Source organism: Artibeus jamaicensis, unplaced genomic scaffold, assembly GCF_021234435.1.
Source record: "Artibeus jamaicensis isolate MK-2021 breed Jamaican fruit bat unplaced genomic scaffold, CSHL_Jam_final scaffold_1283, whole genome shotgun sequence".
NCBI classification, from domain to species: Eukaryota; Metazoa; Chordata; class Mammalia; order Chiroptera; family Phyllostomidae; genus Artibeus; species Artibeus jamaicensis.
In genome coordinates, this window is record NW_026522028.1 from 10073799 (window position 1) to 10079425 (window position 5627).

Sequence of the window (5627 nt, forward strand, 5' to 3'; positions counted from 1 at the left end):
GGGGGAAAACAAGACAGGAGCAAGAAACCAAATTTATTACAATTTAATTTCTCATACGGTTTGAAGAATTAAGCAAATCCAGGTTCATGTCATTTAATTTTACAAGGAAAGGTCAAAGAGAAGAGAGCAAACTAAGAATTGACCAGCCCCTACTTTTGTTTCACCATTGTGTGATCACCAATATCTTCCTGTAAGATTTTGCACATTTGCACACAAAATCCTACTCCTATTCTGCATTAATTTGCTCGTAGCAAAAAGAAATGTGGAAGGCTTCTCTCTCGGTTTGCACAAAGCAAAACTCTTGATCTTAAAGCTCAACTGTAATAAATGCGGCATCCAAGACATTAACACTCTTAGATTCTTAAGCAAAGAAACTTTCAGTGAGAAGGAACATTTGAAAATACATACACACCTAAACAGCACTCATCTACAGAAGACAAAGGAACCAAACAGGATAAATATTTTGTGCCTTACAGAGCCCACTACCCTCTACTAGTTAGAAGGTTGATTGACCGACCACTCTCTGCACACTCACGGTGACACGCCTGCCCCACACCTCCCTAGATGTGCGAGGAGCTTGTCTACTTGGCCCTGCAAGGGGCACTGCCCTTCTCAAAAGTGGCAACCATGGCTGCAGCTGTGAGCCATGCTCTGTCTTCCTCATGTCTCAGTGCTTCTCTGAACAGGCCGGGGAAGGCAGTGGGGACAGTGCCATTGATCTTGGCCCAAAGCTCCAGCGCTTCCATCTTCTTGACCTCAACGTGGGCTCTTGGGCCCCAGAGAAACACGTAGCGTGGAGGATCGCTGCCGGGCACCTGGTGGTACTCCAGGTAATTTCGCTCCACCAGCTCGTTGGTGATGAACTCCCCTCGGCTCCCCCACGATGGCGTGCGTCTTCCCCAGGATGGATCCCCAACACGTCGAGGAACACCCAGATCTCCTCTTCAGTGGCTTGGTTGCCCTTCACGAAGATCACGCCCAGGACAGCACGGAGGAGCCCGGTTTTGGGCACCACCTCCTCACTGCCCAGGTCTCCCTCAATCGGGAGGCCCAGGCTGTTGACAAAGGCATAGACGTGACCATTGGGTTTGACTGGCTTCAGCTCAAGGCCAAAGAGCAGCTCCAGGTTCCCACAGGCTCTCCGGAGGATCTCAGGGTATTGCTCCTTGTATTTTGTGCTGACGATCCTCAGCATTGCGGCCTCTGTGATGGGCTCCTTCCTTTTAAGCTTCTCCAGCAGGAAGTGCACCAGCCTGAGCACCCTCCTGTTGAGAGGATCTCTGCGAGCCCTCCGATTGAAGAGTGCAACCCTGGAGGCTCTTGCGCTTTCCTCAACTTGGCTCTTGGCAGCTTCATTAAATCTTGAGCGTGACACACCTTCCTCAGGAGAGCTAGTGGCTGAGGCTCCCTGAGGCTCCTGGGATGGATCAGGAGCAGGGGAGCTCGGGGGAGACTCCCCAGAAAGACGAGAGGTGGGGGACTCTTCAACCTCTGCTGCAGTGGCCTGAGCACCCTGGACACTCTGAGACTCACTTCGAGGCTGCAGGCGTTTCTCACGGGCACGGAGCTTACTCTTATGCCTCCGAGGCATGATGACAGTGGTCAGGGCCAGCAGGCGCCACTGAGCCAAAGAGAGTAGGTGATGTCGGCACCTGAGGAAGGGAGAGTGAGTTGGCGTGTGCCCCTCCACCTTGGATAGAACCAAGGCCGCCCCTGCAGGGCCTGAGGCCAGTCAGTGCTCAGGGAACCCTCAGGGCTCCTGTCCTGATCAGCCTGTCCCCTGAGGGCTCTACAGGGGGAGTTAGCCTGAGCCTTAGGCCAGAGCCATAGAGTCCTCCCTGGGTGCTTCTTGGGTGAGAAGAGGGGCTGGCAGGGGTTATATGTGTCCTTGGCTTTGGGGTGCTTTCAGGTCACGTTCATGGTCATCGAGTTAATTATCTGCAAGACCCAGGTCCCACTCCCAGCTGTTGCTAGGGATTTGACACTTCACACCTTTGCCATGCCACAGGAATGAAGTGATATGGTGTTTCTGGTGCAGAACACCTAGAACGGATATCCCTCTGCAGCCCTCTCTGCCCTGGACTTTATAGGATCCCCAGTCCTCATTCACACTTCTCACACGGTGGCTGGTAGAACCCCAGAGACTTCTTGCTGCTGACTGCTGGCTTTACCTTCAGCACACCTTCAGGGTAGACCTTCCCTCAGTCCTCACCAAGTTTCCCTGGCTGGCACTGCTAGAGCCAGGGCCTGCCCCGTCTCTGCACTCCAGTCCTATGTCACACTAAGGTGGGCACCTGGCCAAGAGCCAGAGGAAGAACTGAGATCGGCCTTGTCTTGGTGCATCCGCCTGGCTTCCCCCAAATAAATGACACACCATCGCGTGGATCCCCCTTTGTGACGGTTCCCATAGGGCCTCACTCTAAGCCTGCCTGACTCCCTGGATGGGCATCTAAGGTTGCTCCCCCTGCTGAGTGGTGATCCCACCTCTCGGGTGGAGGCCAGACCCCTCTGATCCCTGAGCGGGATTTATGGACACCTTCTGTCAGACAAATGCCTGACAAATGCCCCTCCTTGACTGGCAGCAGATAAGGATTCTGGGTGCTGCCGTCCGTGGTACGGGCCCAGTGGTCCACGTAACCCTGAATCTTCCCATGACCTGGACATGACCTCTCTGGTCACCTGCTGCCAACCCTTAGGCCAGGGCCCCCACCTCCCTGACTCCCCGGAGGACAAAGGCAGAAAGCCCCCCAGCCGTTACACCTGCCTGGACCGTCCCAAGTCAATGCCAGGACGAGGGCCACGTCCGCCCCGTTCTGGGGCGTACACGCACACCTCCTCCCTCATGAAGGTCCTCTGAAGGGTCTCATAGTTCCTGGCCAGCTCGAGCCGAGCCAGAGTCCACCACCCTTGGGCCAAGGCCTTTCGCTGGGAACCTGCGTGGGACGCAAGGCACTGTGGGCCTAACTGCCACTTTGGGGCCTGCAGACCACAGGACAGGGGCGGGGCGGGCCCTGTGGCCACCGCTTTTCAGAGGGGAAAGGAAAGGGGCTAGAGTTGCCAGGGGCGCGTCCCCACAGAGCCCACTCACGACACCGCACACCTGGTCACTGGCAAGAGGTGGGATTCCTCCCTCGGCTCACCCTGGACAGCAGCTTTCTGACAAGGCCTCGATTTCAGCAGCGTGCTTCGTGGGAGGTCGGGCCATCCACTTCCGGTCACGCCGGCGGCTCATCCGGAAGGGGGCGTGCGTGCGTTCATGGCGGCGAGCATCCTACTGGACACGCGCATGGGGGGACTTTCGCCGGTTTTTAGCAGGGTCTGGGACTTCCTCCCCTGCTGTGCAGAGTCAGCTGGCTTCGGACCAAGGCTGCCATCTACCTCAGAACCCCAGTGGGATGTATCTGGGGGGCTGAGCTAAGCAGCCATGCCTGGCGCCTCCCAAGATGGACAGTAATGCTCGCTCCCGTCCATCCTCTCTCCGTGTCTTTCCTGGGCTCCTGGTAGGTGCTGGGCTACCTCTCCTATGCTGCCCTGGGTTCAACCCCTCCTATCAAGTCCTCAGCTCCCCGACACCCCCACTCAGTGTGCAGGGACATCTCATCAGGCCACTCCTGCCTGCCGCTGCCCAGACATGGCGGCAGGGCGTGAGAATCCAGTAGGGTCCAAGTGCTCCAGGGTGGGCCCCTTGCCCTGAGTTCTAGCAGGCCTGCAACTCCTCCCTTGGGTAACTCAAAGCCTTCCTTTCCTGACCAAGTCCCTCAAGAGCCCCATGGCAAACGGGGGATGCTCCTTATCCCAGCAGGTCTGCCTGGTACCTCTTTTGGCTGATGTCAGTGTCCTTGTTAACATTTCTAATAGAATTTCTCTCCACAGTGCAATTACTTTGCTATTTGCTGTTATCTTTCTTTTTTTTAAGTATATTTTGGACAAAGGATTGTCCGTGTAAGTTACAGAATTTGATGCCTTGATATATGCATGCATTGTGAAGTAATTATTATAGTCAAGTTATTTAACATATCACTGCCCTTCTTAGTTACCAATTTTTTGTTTGTTGTGAAAAATTCTATTTTTAACAACTCTAAGGGAACTAAAGTGATAGCATGCTAAGTTAAAGCCAACACCACAGAGAGATAAATATTTCATTGTGTCTTATATATGGAATATTTTTAAAAAGTCAAGTTCATAGTATTAGAGGGAATGGTGGTTACCAGAGGCAGGGGGTTCAGTGGTGAAGGAAAAGTAAAGATACTGATCAAAGGATACAAAGTCCTTTACAACGTGAAGTAGTTCTGGAAACCTGCAAACATAGTGACAGTGTTTAAGAATAATGTATTATATACTTTAAGTTTGTGAGACAGTAGATGTCACATATTCTCACTATTCTATTTCCATTCATGCCCTATATTTTATTAAAATGACTATTTTGAAAAGCCCAGTCTTCACCAACAAAAAAGTTTTCAGGTGGTTATTAGGACAATCTCTGGACTCATACTACTTTAATATGCCCAAAACTTGGGGCTGTCTTGATATTACCCCATGATCCTGGCACGCAGACTCTTAGGTGCTGTCTTAGGTTCCTTCAGTGAAGTAGTAAAAATTAATTGTTCCAGGGAACACTGGAAGAATGAAAGGCAGAACTTTAAAAACTTTTTCTCCAGCCAGTCCTGTCTTCTATAGACCTGTCTCAACTTCAGAGCATGCCCCCAACTGTGCCCACACAAGTACTAGTTCAATACAGACTTAGTGCCCCTCAGGGGTTCCTCATTAATTTTTTACTGTTATTGTTGATATTGTTTTGTTTATTCTTTCTCCAGGGTACTTTGTCCAGGGTGGTTAATTTTTTGCACAAGAAATAGCAGCTTAAGTTTAGTTGTCATCTTGGTAGCTATGGGTAAGGCACTAAATCTGTAAATAATGTAAGAATTAACATGTTTAAAAATTTTTGTTTCCCTGAGTAAACATATTACACTGCTCTATTTAGGATTTTTCCCTCTAACTCTATCAGTAAATTTTTATAATTGCCTCCATAAAGACCCTGTAGGGCTCTGTAAGGTTTCATTTTAGGTACATTTCAGATATTGTTCCAGTTTTGATTGGTATATTGTTCTTTACATGTTCTAATTACTTATTGATTATGTATGACCAGGCTTCTGATTTTGCTACAGTGATTTTCTATAAACTAGCTTTTTGATGTTTCTGATTTATTTGAATATTGTGTTTGCTTGTTAGTTTAGATATTTTAATTATAGGGTCATGTCGGTACCATTATTATATGTTTCTTTTAGTTATTCATATCTCTTATTTATTTTTAAGTATATTGTGTTGATTATGCTATTACAGTTGTCCCATTTTTTCTCCCCTTTATTCCTCTGCACCCTGTACCCCCTCTCCCACCAGCATTCATGCCTTTTATTTATTTTATTATTCTTGTGTTTTGCTGTGTCCTGCCATACATTCACATCCAGGTTTGTGGCATCATACCTCTGTGTGTTTTTCCAGACTCAGTTGGGAATGGTTACAATATGTCACACTTATGTATATTTGCTGATGATTTTATAATATTAAAATTTCATTCTTCTAACTTTGCTAAATTATTACTGTGGATGTTTGTTGAATTTTTATCAAAA

The 5627-nt window shown here is 49.2% G+C and overlaps 1 pseudogene; it reads right to left on the bottom strand.

Annotated features, from left to right (window-relative positions):
- Positions 1–581: 581 nt before the first annotated feature.
- LOC119058898 (melanoma-associated antigen B2-like) lies at positions 582–3232 on the bottom strand (annotated as a pseudogene).
- Positions 3233–5627: the final 2395 nt, after the last annotated feature.